Source organism: Macrosteles quadrilineatus, unplaced genomic scaffold, assembly GCF_028750875.1.
Source record: "Macrosteles quadrilineatus isolate MER2022 unplaced genomic scaffold, UCM_ALF_1.0 Scaffold_9__3_contigs__length_116548681, whole genome shotgun sequence".
Lineage (NCBI taxonomy): Eukaryota > Metazoa > Arthropoda > Insecta > Hemiptera > Cicadellidae > Macrosteles > Macrosteles quadrilineatus.
In genome coordinates this window covers 65541883-65569580 of record NW_026542602.1, presented here as the reverse complement: position 1 = coordinate 65569580, position 27698 = coordinate 65541883, and the positions used below count along the sequence as shown (strand labels likewise).

At 31.5% G+C, this 27698-nt stretch overlaps 1 protein-coding gene across 1 annotated transcript in view; it reads right to left on the bottom strand.

Annotated features, from left to right (window-relative positions):
• The window catches only part of LOC129002569 (prohormone-1-like), a 174098-nt gene extending 161774 nt beyond the window's left edge, over positions 1-12324 (bottom strand). The window contains exon 1 of the mRNA XM_054430476.1: positions 12240-12324. The gene's annotated coding sequence lies outside the window, so the exon portion shown is untranslated. The remainder of the gene's footprint in view (positions 1-12239) is intronic.
• Positions 12325-27698: the final 15374 nt, after the last annotated feature.

The window sequence follows — 27698 nt, the reverse complement described above, 5'->3', positions numbered from 1 at the left end:
TATTTGAGACTGTTCCTGATATACGCAATTAATATTGTTTTTGCTAATTATAATTTCTACGCTAAATTACATTATTAAATTTGCCAACGAAAAGGCCTCTTAAAGTCCTTTGAATTCCGTATGCATTCCGTAAGGTTTCAAAAATCTTAATATTGTTTAAGAAGTAAATAGTTATTCAAGATTTCATTTAAAATAATAAATCTTATATCTGAACTTGTCTATTTTATAAATGCTCTACTGTGAACTACTATTAATTTAAATGAAAAATAATAATACTGTTTAGCAGGTATTATATTTTTGTAAATTATAAAATTATTAAATTTATTGAAAATAAAATAAATTATGTTTTATATTCAATGGTACCTACTTTCAGATTTACTTAAACAACTTAAAGTTTGTTTTATTTATATCCATGTCTCTAAAAAAATACATGTAATGCTAATAGTGGTGTATAAATCACATTTTGCTTATAAATATTGTAGGCCTACAAATTTTGAAACCATCTTTATTATTTTCATTTAGTCTGTACATACCGAAACCTCACATCGTGTTGAAGTAAAACTTAAAACTTTAAATTGTTTGTATAACCTGTCTGTCAATATCCATTCATCAGCGCAAAAAAATATTGTTAGGATATATTTTTTAATTTGTCAAAATGTTAGCAATAATTTAGAATCTACTATATCAAAAGTTTCAATTATTACTCTAACTTTCTCCATATACTCAGTACAAATTACTCAAACATTTACAAGATAATAATAGAAAAACTAAATATTTAAAGTCACAACTTAATTTTATTTTACGTATTATTTAAGAGTACAAACACTTTTAAAAGATAAAACCACAAATCTAGTGGTGCGGCCTAAACCACAACTTGTCGGCCGTGGTTTTCTTAGGGGAAGTGGTTTCTGTCACTGCTTTAAGTTATTATTTGTTTCTTGTGTGCTCTTTCTAAATTTATATACTGACTTAGTACAGTAGTATATCACATAGCATATAATTAAAGACAAATTGCAAAATTCGTTATATTCTTTCTTTGTTCCGATTTCTATTATAACAATATTACAATTGGTTTAATTATCATGTATGAAAAACCTCGGTGTTCCAAAATTAGATCCGTTAGCTTTTATTTATAGTGTATTTAGAAATAAATAGGCTATTTGGGACCATAGTATGTTGCCTCATTCCAAATTTCTTGATATTTAATTCGTTATATCTTAGATGTGTAACTTGTGGATTGGTAGTCAAATTTCCTCTATTTTTAATTTGTATGGTTATAATATTAAAGAAATAAGTGCGAGTATAAATTGTACAAGGAAATATTAATTATATGAAGGGGTGTGCAATTTATATGTAAATTCAACTCTCCTACAATTTTATTATTAGTTTTTTTCTAGTTAGGTATTTTCTAATAAGTGGGATTTTATGCAAGTAAACATGAATTTTATACATAAACTCTACAGTTAAATGCAATATTTATGTAACTAACGAAATCCTAATTGTAATTAAGGCTAAAATAAGTAATGAATATAACGTACACTGCCACTTCCAACAATACAAAGGCCTAAGTACAAGTTTGAGCAAGAACAATGTCTACAAAGTCTGGTATTAAGAATATCTTATATATAAACTTACTCCTGGTAAAAAGGTAAAATTAAAACTTGAGAAATACTACCTCCGTTCTATGTATTTAAAAATTACAAATACTTCAACAAGGATTTTTTTTTCTTCACAGTATATTGTCAAAGCTGATAATTTTCACTTTCTATTAATAATCCGTCGTAAAGTTCATTTTGGCATTGTGAACATATTATTATTACTGATTTTGAATGTGAAGCGGCATGCTTAGAGATCAAACGAATTTTTCTTGGTTTCTTGTTTATTACATGTCTAATAATGCATTACTGTATTACATTAAATGACGGGAGGAATTGAATTGGATATTTGTGTCATCAGGAAATTAGGCATGTCGTCACAGGGTGCTACCTTGATTGCGTTGGGTGTAAGTAATGAATTGAGTTAAATATTGGTACATAACTGAGATTTCGTTTTTAATAAATGGTACAAACCTAACTGCAATTTCATTACAAAATATTCCGTACCCAGTCCCTCAGACCGACTTTGCAAGATTTTAAAACATAAACTAAAGAAATGCTTAACTGTACAAAGTTTTTAATTACGTCATATGCATTTCTATGGTTTTCGTATTCAGTCCCTGTGATTCCAAAACAAAACTGAAAACTAAATAGGTTTTCTACTAAAGTAACAGTGCAATAGCGTCAAGTGACAAAAACTATAGTTAATTATAAGAAAGTGTACATAGAAAAGCAAATATAGCATATAGACTTGGAAAATCTCCCAATAATCTCATTTTCAATCAATTGAAAATCTCCCAATCCAAACATATCTGAGAAAATAAACTGTTATAATCCTTCCTCACGTATGTTATGCAGATCAACTAACACATCTGGAAACGTATTAAAACTTCTTTGCTGTATAACTGAAGACAAATAATATCACTAACCTATAATTTAAATTTACGCAATTCGGTAAAAAGGTATCTATGAGGAAAGAAGCAATCTCCCGTTTTCAAAACTCATTACACAATCTGTAGTAACCAAATACCCGTTTTCCTGACAAATTACTTATAACAACCAACCACCGTTATAGGCTGATGAAACTCATTGATGACGTAACTACCAAACGAGGGTTTCGCATTTCTTGAGGGGCCATCCAATCATTCTATGTTACGTAATTTTGCTTGTTAAAACTACAATTAGAATTAGAAATAAAATACAATGAAATGTGTTGAGTGAAATGCTAACATGCAACTTTTGTATTATAACTATTTAGTATAACTTGTGTGGAATTTTATCGATATTCTTTTTATTCACGCTTAAGCATTTTTCTTTTTTATTTAATTTATTTTTTGCTAAAGTGGATCAGCCTGAACTTATGTCTCGTTACTATCTAACTGATATAGGCCTACCTTTTTTAATTTACCAAAAATTATTATCAATGCAAAAGGAGACCATCAAATCAAATTATTGTAGCCATAGGATTTTTTTAAAGTTTTTTGAATAAATTTGTATACATTGTTTTATAACTAAATTGGTAGTTGGACTTAACGTAAGTTAGTTGGTATATTGATAGACTCTTAAAAACTGCAATATCTAAAAAGGCATATTATTGAAATTTTAATATTTTAAGTAGCATCTAAAACATCAACCAATAAGTATATTAAGATTAGAAATAGTTTAAGTTTAAATTGAATGTTTTTTTCTAAGAGGAGTTTTCAACGGTTAGTTGGCACCCCTTTTCAAACCACTGTTCCATAGCTGAGAAACTCTTTTGACCAAAAGTCAGAAGACCGAAAGCTTACTTTTAAAGACTTTGAACGAATGGCATTAGCTACATCCGCTACTTCTAAAATACTTGGAACTTCTTTGAAATTGTGTTTTCGTTGGTGGCGAGCAGCTAGAGCCGCGATGGAATTTAAGTCAAGTTTTATAATTTTTAAGATAAATTTAATTTTGTATTGAAGCCATATTTATGTAAATAATGCAACAAACATGAAACATTATGTAATCTGTAAATATATTGTAAGTACGTTACAGTAGGCCTAAATTTTATTTTATCGTGGCTTTTGTTAGTTGGGAATAAATTTAAATATTTTTCAAGGTTTGAAGTTTGATTGTATCGACTTTAAATTAATATTAGGTATTAATAACATCAAGTTAACTTAATCCAAACCTTTTATCAGATAAATATAATTGTTTAACAGTTATTCTGACTACAAACAAAAAAAAACAGATGATCATCAAAACAGCTATTTAACTATAAAACTGTATGTATCCATACATGAGGAAAAGTACAGAATATGATAATGTCAAACAACAGAATATATTTCTGTTATGGATGCAGCTTTCAAAAATATAGCTAAAAACTATAATACGTAAATAATTTTGTTGTTTCACCTCTATATTTCAGATGTTGCTTACATTTAACTGTATTTCAAATTTAATTTGTTACTATTATTTATCTCGAATGCAACAATAACTGGTTCATAATGCAAGAAAGAAACGAGGACTTCACATATGTTACAGAGCCGGTCATAATGGGCCGTTGCATAACTTTGCTAGTTAAGTATCCAAAACTAACTACAATGCATAAACCCCTACACCGTAAATTTATAAGTCAGAGACCAACTTGTAAAAGATAGACTGTGCTAGGTTTTAAATAAATTATTTAACCTTTAATAGTTATATAATTATTATTAGTTATACGTAGATATTTTTAACTTGTATTTCCCTTGAATGCGAATCTAACAAACATAATTTGGCCCACGAGTACTTAGATTTCTTGCTGAGAAGAACAAAAAAGGTCATGTTTTGATTAATTTGTAAAAGCGTTTATTAAAAAAATAGATACAATTATTTCAATTACTAACAATTCATAAATTTATTTGCCAAAATTGGTGCTTTTACTTTTAGAGACCCTGGTACGAAAAGTATAGCGGTTTCAGGCCTGGGTTTTACCATTAAAAACTACAAAATTACTTCCTAATATAAGCTGAAATATACTTCCGATATAGAATTCTGTAAAAGGCAAAACTCCATCAATTTGTGATCCTATTACAAAGTATCATTTGAAAAGTGAAAATATCATTTCAATTCTGAAGTTCTGAGTATTTTAAGCCATCTTACACGTTGAAAAGCTTCTTTCAAAGAGCAAACGTATTTACTTTACTCATCTGAATGTGTTTTATAACCAATCAAAACATCCTACAGTATTTTTAGAATTGTCCTCTGGTTCTTTCATTGGTTGTGTTTTGGATCACTTAATCATCTTTTATTAAGGCATGTAAATATTTAACAAATCCGACGATGTACACCTATACAAATTGCTTAATAAGTACCCCTATTCGTATTAATAATGTAGTAAAAGTTTCATGTATATATTTGTAACCAAAAATCTATTTGTTACAAAAAACATATTTTATAAATATATTTTAAATTTTAAAATGATGTAGAATAATGTATACTATCTCAAGCTCATGTATCTTGATATATTCAAAAGCTTCCCTCTTAGGGTGAAGATTGTCGTAACTGAACTTAAAAGTATTTTCCTAAGTTTCCTTGTCATATTAATTTATCCGGAAATCTCATAATCATTTATTGAAACTCGCAATGCAAAATAATGAACGTTACTATATGTATGCATTTGTAAATAAAAGTTTTAAAGGACCCTTCTACTAAAGAGTTTAATTTCTAGAAATAGATTTGTATTATTTAGGTAGGCCTAATTAAAATAAAATTGAATCAGTCAACACATGAATAGCAGTATTTACCAAATTGTACCATACCTTTGAGAAAAACGGAAAATTGTTATTCAACAGTATCTGATAGATTATAAATATTCCCCGCGATCTTATTTAGCGTTAACAAGATAAAGTAGGTACTTCCATTGTATAATTGTAACAAATTGAACTCAGTGTGTTATTCAATTGTTTAGCTGTGCATATATCACGTTTTACCCTTATATTTTGAACAGAAAAAATAATTTTTCAAACATATCTTGACAAACACCCTCACGTAGTACATATGAAAAGAAATTTTAAAATGCCTGATTTTAGCAGCATCTTACGAATAATCCACCTCACTGTCAACTTTTGTCCGAGCCGTCCAACGTTTACTGTAGTTGGTGAACATTTTTTATTGCAATCTGCTAAAGATAGGTTAACATCTCATTGGCAACCAATTTTTATTGGTCGATAATCTAGTAGTAACCACCGAAACATTTATGTTGTTGTTTGAGTGGATACAACAAACAACAATATTAACTAGTGCGCCTGTTGCTCGAATTCGAGAAATTGTAAAGAATTACAGGCGTTGTTTCAAAACGAATAGCCTAACAGTCATAATTTCCGATGACTTAAAAGAGTCAACTCAAAGATAATGTAATAAATCACTCCACTCCAGTTATCGAAACTGAAGACTAACTCACTCTGAAAACGAACGCTCTTGATCATGTGTTTACTATGAACAGCTGTAATTAATACAAATTATTCGTCTGTTTAAGTAAACAAAATCTTCTTCATGAGAAATACATTGGGATTTTTATGACCTGTGGGGCAAAGCCCGAGGACTTTTGTTACAGGAATTGGTGAATGTAGGCGTCTACACAAAAAATACTTAATTTTGACACATCGTTTGTAAAAATCCGTCCATTATTAATGAAGGAGTAGTGTTTCATAGAAATCGCCTTCATGTATTATATATAAGGATTCTAAGATTTCTATCCAGAGATAACTTTTTCAGTAATTTCAAAATACCTTTTATTTGGTCTGAAAAATCTAGTCTATACCTGACAAACCAGATTTATTGGATTGAGAACGATTGAAAACACTTGTGTGTAAGCAAACATTAGAATTGTTGGTTTGCTTTCATGTTTAAGCTGCATGTAACATGATCAAAGCTTGCCTTAACAAGTTGTAAATTTCCTTGCGGCAACTTGTACAATCTCTTTGTGTTTCTGGCTTTTAACATTGTTTCCGACGTTGAAGGAAACTAAATGTTTTATCAGATATCAAAACCAAATCTCAAGGTTTGTATAGAGAACCAGCTATATCAACGAGTCTGTACTGTGAATTGGATTATGATTGCAAAAATTGATTCCCACAAAAAAATAAAATTCAATATACTCACCTTTGTTATTATTTTGTTTTATAACCTGTTATGTCTTTTTATGGCTGAAATATGTTAGTTAACAGTGACCTCTTTAGATGTAGGCTAGATGTGGTTAGAAGGACTATGTGACATACAATCAATTCAAATACGGTATCGGTACAACCGAACTAAATAACTGTATTAAAAATTATAGTTAAAATAATTTACCTTTAAAAGTAGTTTCCAAACAGTAAAATATTTTACATGACATATTTTTATGTTTCAAAAATTTGTTAAATACTTCTTGGGACTATTGATCTAATAAATTAGAGATTTATGGGTATATTTGTAACTGGTATACTAGGTATATATAAATATCATTTCAAAATAAATACCCTTTTCAGTCTTCCATAATTTTCTTTCTTGTTTGAAATATTATATGTTAAATTTGTGGTATTGCATCTATAAAATGTGTGATGTGTTAATTAATATTACATTTGTTTAAGGGTGTGCATTACATTTAATTGAAGTTAAGGGATTTTGTTGTTGTTATATTAGGCCCATATGTCCAACTACTAGGAGGTCACAAAAGTTGTGGATATTTATAGACATGCACTGTGGATGCGATACTCCCTGGTGTGGATTAACGTCCGCACTAGTGAGTACTACGACTATCCGCAGTACTATCGTGATAATTAGAACAATTCGTTAATTAAGGCAAAAATGTGGTTCAGATTCCACAATAAACTGTAGGTCCCTTACTTGTCATTGGCTGTATGGTCTATTAATTAACAGCTGTGTTTAAGGAATATGTCAGCCTTAGTCACTACCAAGACTACAAGTTCGCACCACTCATCCTACACTAATCTCCATTCATACTTGAATTAAAATACCTACATCACCATTTCAAAGTATTAAAAAAGTATTAGACTACACTCTTCAGATAATCTAATAAGAACACTTACATCTTGTTATAAATGTGTTTATTAAATTCTTGATTCACTTATCTTGAGTTTTAATTTAATTTTATATATTTTCAACATTACAAAAATTAAACTGCAAGTTTATGTTAGTAGAGGTTAACTAAATAACGAGGCTGTGGTGTAAGGTTAACAAAACGAATCATCCAACTATCGTCCAACTAACGCGGTATAACATATTGACAGCGTTAATTTGACATGTGACGAGACATGGTTACAACACTGTGGGGACAGTAACACTGTAATCGTGTGTTAAATTGTGTGAGGAATTTTTTATTAGTATCTAATTCCTTCTATCTATTTTTCACTGTTATTGATTAGCACAAACAAATTTAACACTTAATTTCTATATTGTTTTGCAATTCAACTACATTTCCTAGTTTTGTTGAATCATGTTTTTTATTTCTTTTTTTGTACATTTAAATACAGGGTGTCCCGGAACTCTCTACCAATATTTTAGGACATTGATCCTGGGTAAGAATCATACCTAAATACTGTATCACATTTAAATTGTCCGGAAGTCCTTAGTTACTCACACAGCCGCCATTTTGTTTTTTCAGTTATTTTTTTCTGAGGAATGGTTAAACATACGAAATTGAAACTTTGCACAAACATTTATGACAACTAGAAAAAGCTACAAAAAAATTATGACGATTTTCCAAATTCATAAAACAAAATGGCAGCCATTTAAAATTTCCTTTCTTAAATAGCTCAAAAACCATTGATTTTACAAAAATTTTAATGACCGCCATTTTGTTTTATGAACTTGAATAATCGTGATATTTTTTTGGTAGCTTTGTCTAGTTGTTATAAATGTTTGTGCAAGTTTCCATTTCGTATGTTCAACCGTTCTTTAGAAAAAAATTAATAACTGAAAAAAACAAAATGGCGGCTGTGTGAGTAACTAAGGACTTCCGGACAGTTTAAATATAATATTTAGTTATATTTCTTACCCAGGAGCATTGCCCTAAAATATTGGTAGAGAGTTCCGGGACACCCTGTATATATTTCTTTATTTTATAGATAGGTGTATTCTTTTTGTTTGTACATGAGTATCTATGTTTTTTATAATTTTAATGTATAAAGGTTTTTACCACACAAAATGTCTTGGTTTTTGTAGATAGTTAAAAAATGTTATTTCTTTTTATGGGTAGGCCTATGTAAGTATGTTTCTTTTTCTTTTATATGGTATTATTTTTCCTAGATATTAAACTTTATTTATTTGTTTTGTAGATAAATAAGTATGGTTATTTGTTTTTAACATGTGTGAAAATGTTTTTTTTTCATTAGACTACTTTTTTCTTTTCGACGTTGCTTTATGTGTCTTTGACTCACATACATTTTAGTTTTTTTATAATATTTGAACGTACATTTTTGGTTTTTTATAAATATTACTATACTTTTTTGTTTTGTGGATATTTAAACTGCCTTGTTTCCGAGTACGAAAATATTCAAGACTAAGCCTAAGGCTACAGATAAGAGTTTTTTTATTGAGTCTATAATCAGCAATAAATGAATACCTACAATGCTCTTTTTTAACAAATAAATACACTTTTGATAGTTAATTAACGCAGATGACAGTTGAAATGTTAATGTAACAAAATACATTGAAGAGAATAAGTAATTATGCTAAATTATCACAGAATCACCCCAGGAAATATAAGTAATTATCGATGAATAACATTTTCCCAGTCACCTGTAAGAGCCGCGTCAAATCATTATTTACATTAATAATTAAAATACCAGCCCTGCTAGCTTTACCAATGAGTATGACACATCGTAGAATGGGCGAAACGTTTGGTACTTTATAAAATCTTAATTGTGTAAATATTGTTTTGACGCGGCTCTATCCTGAAGATAAAAAATTTAGAGACAATGGCTGCTTAAGCTTACGAACGAAGATCAATAAATAAGTACACGGCATGTAAACATTTCTGTAGTATAGTTTTACTTTAGCTCTTAGTTTATAACTTAGGATGGCTTGCAGCTAAGGATTTTTATTTTTTTTTACAATTTATTTATCTTTAGAATCTTAACACCGACTAATCAACCACTAAAAATTATTCAGCAATTTCATGCTGTATTATTGGATACAATATCACGGAGCTGGTTTCATAAATTATAGTTTATCATTTTATTTTTGCATCTTCAGGGTCATTGCAGGTTATATTTTTTTGTACGTTTAAAGACTAAACGATCATGAATTTAAAATAATTTGATGGTTGAATTTTAACGAACAATCTCTTTTAGTTAGTTTTGCTACAATTGTAGAATTTTGTAGGGAATTGGGAATTTTTATTAACAATATTCCTGAATCGTTTGAAATATAACAATTTATGATAATTTGGGATTCAAGTCATTAAATTATGATTTGCTAACTGATAATCCAAATCTTCGCAAATGAGGCGTTTCTGTCAAGAAATTACGTTTAAGTGAAACATCTGACAGCCCTTGAGAAGATAGACTTCAACTGTCATTTAGTTTTTCAGTTCCAATTATTGGAATTTATTAATAAAATCATTTTTTTGTTACTCTCATGCTAAGATGAAAAACTTTAAAAAATAATTCCAAGTGAAAATGTTCTCCAAGATATGAAATATTATCAAAGAAAATTTTAAAACCAGCTGTATTTTTCTTTTTCTCGTGTACAGTGAAATTCACACATAAAGGTAATACCACGAATATTAGAGCAGAACTATTTCTGGTGGTGATATTTATGGACAATACTATAAATGATTCAGTTATTGCGAATGCTTCTAAAACACGCAATACATCTTAGTTAAAGTTTTAACAGTGATAAGTAATATGATACATTAACTCCCTTTGAGAAAATTTTTCTTCCTGGAAATAGTTAAGCTTGGTTCTTAAAACAAATCTCTGGCTTAAAAAGGTTTGTTTGGCGGACACTTAATAATATTATCGTGGTAAAGTCTTTAATTCTGTCACTATTTAAACCTCAGACTAATTCCTCTCTTAGGAGTTGGTAGGAAGGTAATTAAATATACATTTCGTACTTTGTATCCCGTCTCATGGGGAATACCGCATGCGTTAAACAACGGTTTAGCCCTCCATGGATGTCAGAATAAACAATTCATTTCGAATGTATAAATTATGTTGTAGAGAAATTATTTCTTGTATATTCTAATGTTTACATAGCGTATTAGCAATTTATATGCTTCTTATGGTTGCAGCCTTTTGATAATGCATGAAAACAAATGTTTAACACCCTTAACACCGTAGCATGAGCAGATCTAACTTTTGGAATGTAAGTTTTGAATCACACTATTACATATTAGATTTAATTTAGTATGTAAAATTGTAATGTGTAGATTGAATAACAAGTTTCTAACATGACTGAAATAATCTTTATTTGGTATTTTAAAGTTAAAAATTATGTTTTAAAATGTTTTTGAACTGTGACACTGTACTTATTTCAACATTAAGCATTTACAATAGTTTAAAGCGGATGTGTCAAGATTTTTGCTTAATTTTCGAGATAAAACCGTTTCAAAGATGCTTGAAAATCTTCTATGTATCTCATGGCATTTGCTAGTCACAACTAAGATATTTAACATTCACGTCTCCTTTCCTGTTGAATAGAGTAGTAAAGTTGTTTTAAACTTTATCCGCACTAGGGTGAATAAGTATAATAAAGATCATAAAGAATACAGAATTTCAGGTCATAAACCGCATAATCAATGATGGTTGTTTATTTCTCATTTTCACGGTTGACATAAATATGGTCCACAAAATGGTGTCTTATTTTAAACTTATTGCGTTTGATTTTTTTTTTCAGTTCATCTAGAAGTATTATCAGTTCCGGGTTGTCCTTAGGCTAATAAGATGTTTTGAATGTTAACGTGATAGGTAACTGATATATGAGTTTAAATATAAATACGATGGTCCCTATTTCAAGCATGAGCTAAACCTCCACGTGAGTTAATTGTAAATGTTTTCTTTTGGAACTGACAATTTTATTGTGTTCTGACATAAATTTAATATCTTATGAAGTAAAAAACCTTTTAATATTTGCGAATAAAAAAATTACAAAATATTTGTTATTTATCCCACACATTTCTGATATTTAAATTTGTTTAAAGTAATCTTATAATTTGAGGTCCTTAACATTGTTAATTGTTGTAAATATCATATTTTAATATTATTCAATCGTTTTACATAGCAAATATATTCAAGGAGTTTTTGGAAACTTCCGCAACAAAACAAATAAATGTTTGTAATGATTAAAATTCTTTTTAATCGATTCTTATTCACTTAAAACAAAATTTCCCCTAAAACTACTTCTAAGGACCCATTACAAGATTCAAAGTTATTTTTCATCGAAATATTGGCATGCTTGTTATTTAAAATAGAGTGCATATTATGTTAGACGCCGTATTATTCTGTACTTTCGATAATATACTGGACGTAAATTCATGAACTACTTCACCACTCATACCCTAGGCCTATTTAATCGTACTGTAATTTTTATTTGGAATATTATTCGTCAAATCATTTACACTTTTCTTACCTCTCTTTGGTATATTATATTAACATGTTTATTTCATGATATTTTGCCAAAACAAATTCCTACCTTTTTCGTGAGAGTTGGCGGCTACAGACGAACGTAAGAGATATGGGAAGCTGTAGTATCACGTGGTCAACACAGCGCGGGAATGAACGGCGCGAAGGGCTGAACTTGTATATATGGGGGTGATCCTCCCCCACCCCACCCACGCCGGCCAATCGCAGCACTTCTACCTGTTGAGGGGGGGCATTGTTGAGGTGGCATAGTTTAAAACTGGTTAAATCCTAGTCTGCTAACTATACGGGGTTAACTCAAATAAGCTTAGCAATGGTTGTGCAAAACGTGACTAGTTACACTAATGAATTTTATACGAGGTGAAATTAATTCAGTTGAGGTATTTGTTAAGAATTGCGAATACTTATTCATCAATTTTTGCAAATATAAAGCAGGGGTTAGTATGATCTTCGCTTGCAAAGACATGAGTTTCGAAAAGATTATAAGAGTAATGTAGGAGAACAGTCAAAATAGTTTGTAAAAATAAAAATAAGCCCCTATGGGGATTCTTTATACACTTGTACACCTATACAGTATAGAACAATTGTATATCAAATCAATATTTTTACCTTAATATGGATGTGTTTATATACTTTATACTTTTTTTCGATGAAATTGCGACCATACAAAGTAGGTATTTTAAGCCAAGTATGAATGGAGGTGAGTATATTAGGTTCTGTATATGTAATTGGATCAAATATAGTACACCAGTACACCATGTTAGTAGATCTATAAAATAACTATCACAGTATGAAAAAAAAAAGAAATATAACTTCAACCCCAGCACACTACCCACAATTTCTCAAGGTGATATTCTCTTCTAATAATAAAAGCCGTTACGAGTAGACTACTTACAGGGATGTCTAATTTAATATATAATTAGATACAAGTTACCTGTAACCAGTGGCAGTTTTATTACCTTGCCAAGAGGGGGCATCGGAGGGGTGTCCCATCCCCGCCAAGAGAAAGGGGGTCAGTCATCCTCCCTGTAAAAGTTTGTATTTTTTAATGCCGTTTGGTGACTTTCTAAAACCATCGCTATAGTGTCTAGAGCTGTATAAAAAACATTCATGATGTTATAGGACGAAATGTATGTTTTTGTCTAATGTAAGGGGCTTATCCCCTTTAGCCTTCCCATGGCACAGCCACTGGCTGTAACTGGTACGGATAAAATTGTCAAAGATGTGTATACTGACTTCAAGTACGAAATACCCTTCATGGTATTACTGTTAGTTATACATTTAGTACGCAAGCTGTCCGGAATATGCAGTACAAAACTAACTTCTGTTTTTATACATAATTTTATCTACAACTACTGGTTTTGGTCTATCGACATTCAGTAGGTAAAGTATGGCTTTCACTTGTTTTTCAAGCGGCAACTCATCTTTGTTCCTTTTAGTACGAGAATTTGGAGTGCACTTATGTACAATTATTTCTAAGGACCTTTTGCGAACTTCATTCAACGAGAAAAACATATATACTCGTACAGTATTTTAATGGAAAACTGTCTTCACTGACAAAGATATGGATTTTACATCTAAGTTGTAATTATATTACAAAGTAATCATTCAGTGTTGCAGAGGAGATTGCCCATTGCTGCCTTCCTTTCATATCCTAACTATATCAACATCTATCTGACGCTGAGGTTTACCGACTTAATAAGTGGAACCGTGGAACTAAACATAAAATGGCATAGAATATTTTTACTACCAATGCATGGAAATGATCACATTGCCATTACCTGTAAACAGTACGCAAAATACCTTATTTCTACTCGCAAAATCAGCTGATTTCACAGGGTGGCCATCTTCGGTTCTCAAGCAGCAATGACGTACTTTATGCGCTCTTTAGTTTAGTAAACATGCTAGAAAAAATCTGCGTCAGTTTCTTACAGTGATGTTAATAACAAATATCACATGAATATTTCAAATTGTGCTCACAACATTTTTTCCCAAATATTTCTTTATTTTACTCAAAGCATAAGCTCAGAGGGGAACGTATTTAAATCATGTGGTATTGACATGGTGCAAATATAAGTGTACTAAAGAAAATCATTTATATCTTTTACACCAGAGAACAATATTTTTAACACTAAATTATTGGATCGACAACCAACGCTGTAACCATTTAATTAACATACTGTAGTCATTTTACTCCACACAAAATACGAACCCGGAAAACTGACTTAGGCCAGTAAATGCATTACGTAGCGAAACGTGAGTTAACATTTTTGCCGAACAACTCAAGCCTGTGAGGGTAATGGGGGCGAACTGGGAGGTAATGGGCCGCCGAAAATGGGCAATGCCTTTAGACGAACAAACAGCTCTTAAACATGTTTATCGAATATGGTAATCATTATCTCAACTATATGAAAACATATTTCACGCAAAACATGTTTTCTAATAAAATGTTGTTACTAAATTAATTTTACCTACGACCGTTTTTTAAGGTAGCAGTTTCAGTTCAGTTCATAGAAATATCTTTTACATAGCATCAGTGTTTACTTACATTACAGCATAGTTTTACTTAACAACACGAGTGACGGACCAATGAGGTTCAAGGATTGAGAGAGAAGTAAATATTGTAATGATTCTAACTTCGACTAATCAGCTGTTCAGACCAATTTAATTGTTGAGTGGTGCAAAATTAGTGTTTGGTACAATGTTTAGTTTCACCACTGTCAATGGCAATAAAAGGGTATTAACGAAAACATAACCTCTCTTAGAAGTTATGAGTAGTGATTTTTAGTAATTAAAACACTGTCGTAGGTAATAGTAGTGTACGCAACTCGCGTAAATAGTGTTAACGCAATCGTTGCGTAAACTACAACCATAAAATCACTCGCCTGAGTTTATTTATTGCTGAGAAATACTGACTTGTGAATTCATTCTTCCATACAATCGCATTGTACCTTGACAGCTGATGCAAATTGTTATGTGGAAATCAAATTAGATTCTATTCACTCAACGGAATTTATTCCTAGAAATGATTGTCAAGTCATAACAAAACCGCACATCTTTGATACATACGAGAATGATCACTTTGATTATAAAGACTTTATTTGGCTGAATGACATTAGTTGCTCTTGGAGAAGATCCACTACTCCATTTAATTATTTAATTAACTTCTTACTATGCCTAAGCATTGCACTAGTGTTTTTTATCATTTAGATGAAACTAAACTTTTGTCAACAACACTTTAGTTTGTAAATAGTTATTATTATTATATTATTATATTATCTATATATTAATATGCAAGGTTGTTTCTTTAAAACCTTTTTTCTCAACTCAAGTGCATCGGAAATCTACGCATACTGTTAGAAAGATATTTTTCTGCAGATGTGCAGAATCCCTTTATAAATAAAAAATAAGCTAAGTTAATTTGAAACTTCAAAAATTAACATGGGCTTTATGGGTTACCATGATGGTGACGAAATAACAACGAAATATAAACAGAAAATCAAAACAAATTAAAGAAATTCCGATTTCATGTTTTATTTACATCTTGGTGTGAAAATAGAGAAATCTGTAAATTACATTAATTTTTTGTCGAGTTTTTGACCACTGTATTTTTTGACCCTGAGTTTTTGTACCTCTAGTTTACCTCTAGTTTTTGTATATGTATAATTATATTATAGGTACCTATTATTAATAATAATTATTAGTTAGTCTGTAGTGTATTTTTATTTTATTGTTGTATGTTTTCTGTAAGTGTTTAATTACAGTGGTGCTTGTTGGTTTAAGGTATTGGTAACACCTTTTTGTCTATGGTAACACTATGATTACTTCACAAATTTTCATATTCGTGATTTTTTGCTTAATTTGTGTAAGCTTTCAAAGACGTTGTTCATTGTGGGAAAGGAGCAGTTCAAATAAAATAATTCAAATAGCTGAAAGTAAACCTTAACTAATTCATTCAACAATACATAGGAAAATCTGTATTATTTTAAGAGGCTACTTCAAGAACCTTTATCAAAAACAATAAATTAAAATCATGAAAATAAGCAAAATTTTGTTAATGTAAAACCTGTCAACCAGCATCTATAGCCAAAGCTGGTAAAGGCAACCGTACACAAGTTTCTAGTGTAAAGCAACATCAACCAGTGTTAATTTAAGTGGGTCCAAAACTCATTACGAACTGTTTGGTGTAAAGCGAAGCGAGCTAATAACTTGACCTGTACTGCAACTGTTCGTTGATCCTAGCAACAAACACTTTGAGGGTAAATCGTAAATCACAACCTTCATCAAGTAACATGTTCTTCTTATTTATAATTTTAGCGAATTTCCCTATAGGGAAGTATCAGCGAATTTCCCTGTAGCTACTACCGTAGGTCTAATGGTAAGACTTGAGCCCAGACCGATTTACTTTTTAATTTTGATGTTCCCAGAGGCCAAAAACATTATTCGTTCAATTTTTTATATGTATATGTGTCTGTGAACGCGATAGCTTGAGTAATTTTTGTCCGATTTTGATTAAATTTGGTATAGAGGTATAAGGCGGGATAAAATTGAATGAGTTCGCGAACCAGCATGATCCGACCATGGGAACGGGGTTGTACGGTGGGGGGGGGTTATGGGGTAAATTTGGGTTTTCTCATTTTTGGCCCTCAAAACACAAAATTTTCAGATTTCTCTCAAGGCCTTTTAAAGAAGTTAAAAAACAAATAATTTAGTATATCAACGTGTTTTTGTGTTATTGGTAAAGGAGAATATTAAAAAATTGTAAATTTAAATTTCCAATGTTATCCTTATGGAGGATATTTTAAAATTTTACTTTTATCTCATTGTAATTGTATCTTAATAGACGGCGAACTGAAAAATAAACGCATCCTACAACAAAATAACCCATTGAAACTTGTGACAACTATAATGAAGACTGTGACAACGGAAGTTACCTGCTGAACTTTGTACAAGTTGTTTTAACAGAGAAGCTATCTGTTAATTATATCTCTGTCTAGCTTGCAGCAAAGTTTTCCAAAGCCTCCATCTTTTACTTTAATTCGCTGTAATCTAAAAATTGTTTTGTTCAGAATAGTTTAGAGATTATGTGGTTAATTTTAACAAGACCTAGTAAACATTAAAGCTTAATACAAATCGGTTTTATTGTTCTAGATTAAATAAGTAGGCCTAGGTCAAACAAAATGTAATATTCTTTAGTGTAAAGCAGCATCAACCAGTGTTAATTTAAGTGGGTCCAAAACTCATTACGAACTGTTTCATGTAAAGCGAAGCGAGCTAATAACTTGACAAAGTAGCAGTGCTATGCAAGTTGTGTGAAATAAATTATAAATTTTTCAACCTGGTTCCATTGTCAACTTTCATATTCAAGAGCCACACTCTTAAAATGTTACTTCATCTATTATTCAGTTTTGTTAAAGTTTTAGCTGCTGTAAAAAGTAAACATCCCGTTCCCATGTAAGGTTTTGGAGTATTTTTATCTAAATTACTGTTTTATTTAACACTAGCTGTGTACCCGTTCTACGCACGGAGATCTTATAGTATTCAGTTGAAAACTTCATACAGTATATAAAAACAGCAGTTGTTTTGCATATTTTCAGATATGCTGTCCAAACTATTATACCTAACTTCGTTTTATGTTGTTTGTTGTTGTTCCGGATCGGTATGACAATCAATAAAAGTTAAATTACCTGTGTCCGCCGGTCGATCCTAATGTATCCTATTACAGGAGATGCATTTCGGCAAAATTAATTCGCCATCATCAGTCCTAATATAAGGTCTTGAGCTTCCCCATTAGGTGCGTCTTGGAATGTTTGAAGCACATACACGAACTGTACACTATTATACACATGGCAAATAAAACATAAATACACGGTCGTGTGCCGAGTCTCGACTGAAAACGCTCATTTAAAAATGTAAGTTTCCCAGCCATATACAACACTGATTCGAGGTCTTTTTCCCGGTTATCAAAACTCAAGAACAATTTTATACACAAAGAATCTCTATTTTCATTTACGGATACTCTAGAAATTATTGCACTTGCGATTATGTAAGGGAAAACGTTTTTAATCTTACTTGGTTTGGATTTTCTTTCAAAACGTGATCGGAAATGGTTGCGGTATTTGTAAACAACATTCAGTGTAAACATATCAGTGACAGCTAGAAGAAATAATCTTGATTCGAACAGCTGTTTGTTATTTCATAGATCAATATGTGATAAACATTGGGAAAACTTTACAAAAAATCGCACAAAATTGGCTTTTTAAACGTCCGTCATTTTATTTACAAAGTAGTGACGCCATATTGTAACGGCTAAAGACAATCTCGCCAACCCAGTGAATACATTAAATTGATTTGGAACTTGATAGGTACTCTCGTTTTTCAGGAGAAGGCCGCGTAAAATAGCTCTTGGGCCGTGACAGACAGGAAGACAGACAGACAGACAGACAGATAGATAGATTGACAGAAATTTATATGAGACTTGTTTCGGTTTCTTTAATGACGTATAACACGTAAAAATAACCTAAAAGTTTATGATTCTGAGCAATTACAGACAAAACTCTAATTTTATTTATATAGATGAATATGCCAACATTTTGTCCTCGTCTGGTCCATATAGATGGTATGTCTACTTTAATATTCAAAAGTGAATCCTCTAACAAAAAATTGAAAAATGTGATTTTTCAATAATTTTCATATTTTTATATCGAACGGTTATAAATTGAATCCAAATTAATTTTTGTTGTTAATAAAACCTGATTGGACCCAATTTTCAACGGTTTTAACCTCTAACGTCATTTAATGTACACGTCATCTTGCAAAATTAACACACAATATTAAATTAAAAGTATAATTTTGTTCACCATCCTGATCTAATGTAAATCTGTAACATGTGTCCTTAAGGTTCATCTTGTGCTCCTGAAGCCAGTAATTCCAAAGATAGTGGCGAGTTAAGGTCTGCATGGAGGCGTATGTACACCTCCCTTGTTTGCAAGTGTGAGGGTGTGTGTATAATGTTACTTTACTACGGGTCATATACGATACAGTGTCTCTGGCCCATTGCATACACTATATGCCGTTGCTATTCATATCCAAGGATTGGACGGATACTGTTTTTGTTGCTAATATTTTTATATTTCAGTAAAACTTTTACAGAAAAAATTTTACATAAATGATTGGTTTGAGGATAGCAAATCTATCTATCTATCTACCTACAAGTTAACTAGCTAAATTGTTAATCTGGATTTTCAGATGAAGTATACAACTGGCATAGTTATAGCAAGTAAGTTACAAGATATACATTTGATTCACAGCTATACTTGTGTTGATTGTGTGTTAAAAGAATTGATTTTTAGTAGATGGGCAAATACTAAAACCAAAAAATTTTTATTTACATTCAAGAAGGGAAAGGCGGTTTTGATTATTGAGATAAACAGTCATTAAAAATCTATAAGTTGGACATACTTTTTGTGCCTGTGAAAAAATTGTCAAAAGTATCTTAGTGTTGTAGAAAATATTTTAATTTTTCCTCGTTTGAATATCTTTATACAAGGAATAGTTTTGCAGATATACCCAAGTCTAAATTGCCTATTTATGAACATTTAAAATTAATAAAATATCTCTATATCACAAAACCAACACATTTTACACGTGTTCACATTAAATACGACATTTCTTATTGAAGAAACCCATTTTTCCATTTAGATATAATCTAAGCCATCCAAAAATTTTAAAGCGCAACCAAAATTAAAAGTACTGTGCGACCCATTTTAATGACAATACAAACTTATATTATGGTATTCCTGTTTTTTTTTTTTTTACTTCATTTTCAATTAGCTGATATGCATTGTTGCAAGTTATCTATGAGTGTAGTGTTATTGGGGAATTTAGTGTAAATAAGACACAGCACGCGAAGATTTGTTATAATAATACGTTGAAAGTAGATAATTGGTTTTAACCAAGAAAGTTTTTAAATTAAGTTTCCAGGTACAAACAAACTATTATTGACATATACAAATTAAAGAAAATGGAATCTGAATTTAAGGAAAAATTAAATCTCAAGATTTAAGTTAAAATTAAATCAGGCAAATGGAAATTCACTTAGTCTGCAGGTTTGCTGTAATGGAAGTATTTTTTTGTTTACTACGGATTGGGTTTCCCTAAATTTAAGGAAACTGAATTCTAATCCTTTCTTGACATAAAACCAATGGTGAACTTTCAACGTATTATTCTAACTATTCGAGATGGGGAAACGCTATGTCTTATTTGCAATAAATTACCAATAACACTAAACCTAACCTCATTAGATAACTATGCAAGAGCACATATCAGCTGATCGACAATGTAAAGAAAACATGTATACCAAAATACAGGTTTATTTTGTGTTTAAAATGTGTCTCACCACAGTACTTTTAATTTGGGTTGAGCGTTAAAAAAAACACCCTGTATAATCTTCAGCTACTTATGACATTTTTTTGGATGGCTTAGATTAATATTTAAATGGGAGAATCGTTTTCTTCAATCAGGAATGGTCTATTTAATGTGAACACATATAAAATATGTAGTGGTTTTGTATAAACATCTGTTATTTTCATATCATAGGCAATTTAGACTTGGATCTATCTGAAAAACTATTCCTTGTTTGACAATATTCAAACAAGGAGAAATTAAAATATTTTTTACAACACTAAGATACTTTTGACAATTCTTTTTGCAGGTACAAAAGTATGTCCGACGTATAGATTGTTTACAACACCCTGTGTAACTAACAGTTCTCACCCCCCAGTGAGGAAGTGGAAGTAAAATCTGTTTTTGCGAGAAGGGGAGGACTTAAGACAGGTGTAACTAATTGTTCAGCCTCACTGGGAATGTTTACAAGTTGGTGGTGCTCCAAAACAAAACACTACCTTAATTAATCCAGAAAACAAAAGCTCTTCCTTCATTTAACACTGACAGATTATCATAAAAATCACTAAATGAATGGATTTATTAATTTCTACCTGTTCACAAAATAATATCCCTTAGAAGAGAAAATAATTAAAATTCTGTATGATAGTCTTAAAAGTGATGTTACCAATAATTTTAAGTTTCCCATTTTAAAAGTTTTTTATGTTTTAAAATTATCTATTGTGAATTGATCAAATCAAATTACCTTTATTGACGTAAAACACTGAGATAAGAATATGCCCATGTGTTAATCGGGAATGTGAGCTATCATCATGCCAAATTTCAGCCCAATCCGTCCAGTAGTTAATGCGTGATTGAACTTCAAACAAACGAATAAACACACAAACTTTCACATTTATAATATTAGTAAGATTTTGTGTTAATATTTTGGGGATTTCACTTATTTTCCCCGCCGTCACGGGATAGGGGCGTTTAATTTGAGCCCTCTCCCGTCGTTCTACGACTTCTCACTCGCCCACAATTTTGATGCAAAGAATCACCTTACGTAATTAAATGTATCAATAATTTAACATCCAATAAGCAAACAGTAGGTCCCATGTGTTTAAGGTGTTATTGGACATATTTTTATTTACTTTCGGTAAAAAAAATCCTCAAATAAAAAAATTAAAAAATATATAAATATAGGTTTTGCAATCCCGGGATTTCTAGGTATTAAAAACTGACCGGGATCCCGGAATTCGAGATATTTTTAGTTTTTTTTTTTTGCTAAATAAAAATACAGTAAATGCATTTTATTTATTTTTTTATTTTGCATGAACATAACAGAATATAAATTCCATTTACATTGCAGCACTATCTTCGTGTCGCCTTCTCTGTCCTATCTGCGTTTCTAAGGTCGGTAACGTAGATAGGATACCACGTGACAGAGGACAAGCGCCTGCACTCTGGTGAGCATTTGAAGAACGACCGCTGGCCGTATGCCTAGTGTGTACTGTGTGGTGCACCGTGCCACTGGACTGTTCTCCTAGTCGCCGCTAGGTGTCTCTGAACCATAGAACATAGAAGTGTACTTATTTATTAGTATTTTTAAATTATTCAGACACAATAAACCAAATTAGCATTCTTTAAAAAAAAAATCAAGTTATAAATTATAAACCAGCGGACAATTTTTCGATTTAGAGCCGAAGTAGTTAACTATGAATCAATTGTATCCGTCGACACTCGCAGGGATTTTTGAGTAGTTAGAACATGACTAGCGAGATTGGCCATCACGATTGTTACAGATTGGCTCATTCTAATTGATAATAAATTTACTGTTTGAAAAGCCGAAAGTCGAGTCTCTACTTGAGACCGATGATTGGCTTACAATAAATACAAATATTCTAAATCTTCTCTTTTAAGTTAAGAGGAGGGGGGAGAATACCAAGCAAGATTTGTTCAATTAAAACAGTTACTTATTACTGTCAAATATGTCTACTGTGTTTCAAAAATAGCAGCCTAAGGATTTCTTGAATTTGCAATTTTATTTTTTTTTAACTCTGCCTTTTTTGACTCAGTTGTTTCTTAAACGTATTTATTAGCTTACTTTTCTGGCTGTTTGGTACAAATTTTGCAATCGATTTTAAACTAACTTCCCGATGAGATCAGGGACTTTGAAACTCGAAACATAGCTCACAAATGGATGACAATGCAATATTAAATCATTTTATTTTCACATTAACCTTTGGCTTCCAAAATTTCAATTTTTACATTTTGGAAGAATGTAAATATATGAAATTGAAGTCAGCTGTTAATACTTTAATTTGAAAGTTTGGTTTTTTTCAACGAGCAGCAGCAGTGGTTAAAGCTGGGCTTTCCTAAGCGCGGAAGCGGAGGGTGAAGATAGGAACGCGGAGAGCTGAAAAGATATTAACATGGTGTTCCGCTCCGCTTCTAGGAAAACAGTAACATAAAATTACCTAAGACAAGTGGAGTCCGCTCACCGCGTTCCTCTCTCTGCTCTCCACTTCCGCGCCTAGAAAAACCCAGCTTAAGAGGTAAAGGTTCTGTTCCCGAGAGATTCTAAAAATGGATCCAGCTGATGATACGGTTAATACGCTTGTTATTGTTTTTTGCTCTCCCTATTTTTACGTTTCAAAATTATTTTGATTTACTTTTGAAGAGTTTCTTTAGATATTTTACGACCAAGAAGGTAAATCACGTTCGAATTTGAACCAGTATGCAATAAGAAAACTAAATCATCCTCTTCCCACTTCCAGCCATACTAAGCGCTACAAAATAATACAAAACAGATTTAGTCCTTTAGCTTCGGCCACTACTGATAATAACGAAACTGAATCTTCTAACTCTTCTGATAAATCTTGCATCCCACCCATTTTTCTCAATGACTCAAACAATTATCAAGCTTTGATCACAGATCTTGATAAAGTCTTAACGCAAAATTATTATACCCTGAACAAAGGTAGTACCATAAAAATAATTGTCTTCATCAGATAACTACTGTGCAGTAACAGCACATTTTGACAATTTAAAAGTACAATATCATTCTTTTTGTTCTCCTGAAAACAAACGTCTCTCTGTCATTATGCGGAACGCCCCAATCTCCCTTTCTGATGAAGAAATTCACTCAGAACTTAAATGAATTAATCTGCCAGTTCTAAAAGTTACTAGACTATACAACAATAATAAATATCCAATACCTCTTTGTGCCATCGAACTCGAGGACTCCGACTCTGGCAGTATTGACACTTAAGGCCTTGAATTTATTTTCCATTCAAAAATTCAGATTGAACTAAAGGGAAAGTATCCATCCTTCAGTGTGTTTGAAGTTTGAAAATAAACTTATGTCCAAAACATGTAACTTCTGCTAAAAATATAATATTCAGGGTGATCAATTATATTTTATTTACTACGATAATTTAATATATATGTCTGTTATTACGATAACTTAAGCAAAAATGATCCGATTGTGATGAAATTTGTTATAAACGTGTAAACCTACATTTATTGGAACGAGTTCGCAAAGCAGCATGAACTATGGGAATGGGGGTTTATGGAGTAAAAATTGTTTTTTCCCATTTTTTACAAAAAAAAAACATAAAATTTAGCAATTTCTCTCTAAATTATATTGTAGAGCTTAAAAAACAAACAATTTAGTATATTGAAGCGTTATTATGTAATGCTTATGGTGAAAATTCCAAAAAATTGCAAATTTAAAATGTCCATGTTATTCTCATGGAGATTAAGTAAACTGTTGTGTAGTTTGCTTGTTTATGAACATATTTTGATCAAATTTCAAAATGTATCTTAATAATCTATTCACATATGATAAAAAACACTTTTTTATCCTCCCTTTTGCAGCAAACCTAAGTACTAGTTAATCTAATTTTATTTAAATAGGGAATAAATGTGATATTTTTAAGGAGAGATTTTAGTGTAAATCGAATCAGGCAAACGGAAATTCGCTTAGTCTGCAGGTTTGCTGCGGCGGGGGTATTTCAGTTAAAAGTAGTATAATTAAAACAATTAACATTAACTGATATCAACAAAATAAAATGGTAAAGCCCAAATCATTAGACTAATCTATCCTAAAATGAGAAACATAAATTAATTTTGTCTACACTTAGCACACTCAAGTCAACTTAATACACATCAAATTAGGCTTAAAGTTTTACACTATCAAGTCACTTATGATTTTTTGTACTATTTTTCCTTTACAAATCATTAACATACAGCATAAAGATGTGTCAAAATGTTAAGTTATTTGCTTAGTGTCTGGAAATGTAACGCTAACCTTGCAGACAACAAAGGTATCCGTTACTTGGATATTGGATACTGTTGATACTGAGGTGTATCTTGGAACTTTCCTTGTATCTTTGAAGTAGGCTTTCTTGTGTTGAACACAAAACTGATAAATTGAATTGTTGTGATAAATTGTTCCATCAACAACAAACTATTACATGTCAGTAGGCCTATAAACCCCCGCCGCAGCAAACCTGCAGACTAAGCGAATTTCAACTTGTCTGATTACATTTTTATTCAAATATTTCCATAAACAAGACATATTTATTCCCCATTTAATGAACATTAGATTTAACAAGTTATAGGTCGGCCGCTTAGAAAACGACCTCCTCCAGCATTGGTTTAGCATTAGCGCGCAGGTCGTTTTCTAAGCGGCCGAACTATAGTACTTAATTTATGGTTTTCATGCGACAGGGAAGGTAAAGCGTTTTTTACCTAATGTTAATTAAATAGTGTTTAGTGAAATAAATAAATTTGGCAAATTTTTTCAACATAATATACCCATAAACAAGCAAAATACGACAGTTTTCTTTTTCTCCATAAGAATTTTAAATATATAGTTTTTTTTTCTCTATAGCCTTTTTGTACAAGGCTTCAATGTACATTGTTTGTTTTTAAGCTCTTCGCAATGGTTTTAATGAAAATTGCGTATTTCCATGTTGCAAGTGGTTAGACTTGACCATAAACTATTTATTAAGTTATATGTTTCTAATTATTGAAATGTTTTTGTGTTTACTTTAAAAAAATGTAAATACAATATGAGTTTGAGAGTGAGGAAAAACAATGTTAAACAGTCCACTTTTATTCTGAGTAACAAAATAAATCAACATTTCTGGAAGAGGTGGTCCCTAGAATATTTAAATAATTTACAACATAGAAGCAAGTGGACGGAGGTAACAAAGAGTTTAAAGGTCGGAGATCTAGTCATCATCAAGGAAGAAAATACTCCTCCATGTAAGTGGCACACTGCGAGAGTAGAACAAGTACATCCAGGAACTGATGGAATAGTACGTGTGAAAATAGCCCCAGTCAACCCTCACAGTTTGAGCTTTTACTATCTTGATCGCAAAACCCTTCTTTGAAATCAAGTTTGAAAAATGCATGCTTTTGGAGGACGAAGATTATGATTTCCCGTGACTATGGGAGACGAAGATCTTGTCTACACAACTACAGGATATATTCAAGATCTTACCACAACAGGGTGTCCACAGAAAATGTTTCATTAATTTCCATGACCATTTACCATTGATTTCCATGACTCAAGAACTTTACTCAAAAATTATAATATAACATACAGACACAGATAATACTGTCTGGATAAGTTATTTCACAGAAAATACTTAAATATTTAACAAATAATTAAATAGTTAACAAATAAAAATAGAGTACAATAATAGGTACAACAATGAACTAATAGAAATAGGGATGGACGAGATTGGGTTTTTAGTTTGAGACTTCTCATACATAACAGGAAATGCACGTTCGACATTTTTCCCTGATTTTGTAACATTGTTAAATACCTACTGATTTACCTATGACGGATGACAGGATACCCTGTTTGAACAAAAAATAATAAAAGACATGAATATTTAAAATATTTTATTAAAAACATCAGTATAAAAATTTTTTTATTAATTACGCCTACCTTATTAAAAATTACTCTTGCGCTTAGGAAACATGGTAATATCAGTTAGAATAGAGTTAAAGTTTGAAAAATACCAAATTTATCGGTCTTTAACATCAGACTTACTCGTTTAGTATCATCAAGTAACAATTATTCAGTTATGTGTTATTTTTATAATGATACTAGCTGACCCGGCGAACTTCGTATCGCCTATGTTATAGGTTTCCCCTAAGACAGACCGATGGAAAGAAAGTACCGTTACGTTTAATATTCAAGATGATCTCGTTCGCATCGCTCAATCACGTCCTGGTTGAAGTTCGTTCGCTACGCTCACTCACCTTTGGGTTGGAGCTCGTTCGCTACGCTCACTCACCTTTAGGTTGGAGCTCGTTCGCTGCGCTCACTTGCCTTCAGGTTAGCTCGTTCGCTACGCTCACTCGCCTCCAGGTTGATCTCGTTCGCATTGCTCAATCACGTCCTGGTTGAAGTTCGTTCGCTACGCTCACTCACCTTTGGGTTGGAGCTCGTTCGCTACGCTCACTCACCTTTAGGTTGGAGCTCGTTCGCTGCGCTCACTTGCCTTCAGGTTAGCTCGTTCGCTACGCTAACTCGCCTCCAGGTTGAAGTTCGTTCGCTACGCTCACTCACCTTTTGGTTGCAAATTAGCTGTTGTCATAAATGTAAAAGAAATAATAGTGCTGCACCCTGTTGGTAATCCTTGTAACTTTAATGCTATTGAACATCATAGAACAGAACCAACTTGTTTAATTGAAACAGCTGTTAAGATTCATTAATTCCATTTCTCATAAGGTTAACATGGGAAACTCCAGAACCACTGGGGCGGAGCCCTTTTAAGAATTTTGAAACGGGAAATAGTTTACGTCCGATTCGCATACCTACAGAATTTACACACCAAATTTCATAACGATCGGTGAAGTCGTTCCGGAGGAGTTTGCAGACAAACACTGTGACACGAGAATTTTATATATTAGATTATTGGAGTGATTTGTATTGGCTATGAAATAAAGAAAAAGTCCTTTATTTCTTCACAATTCATTTACATCCTGTCATATATACAATAACAAAAAACAATGGTTTATTTAAAACAGGCCCTGCTTTAAATGAACATTATTAAAAAAAAATAAAATAACAAGTATTATTGAAATTTGGCTTGTAAAAAAA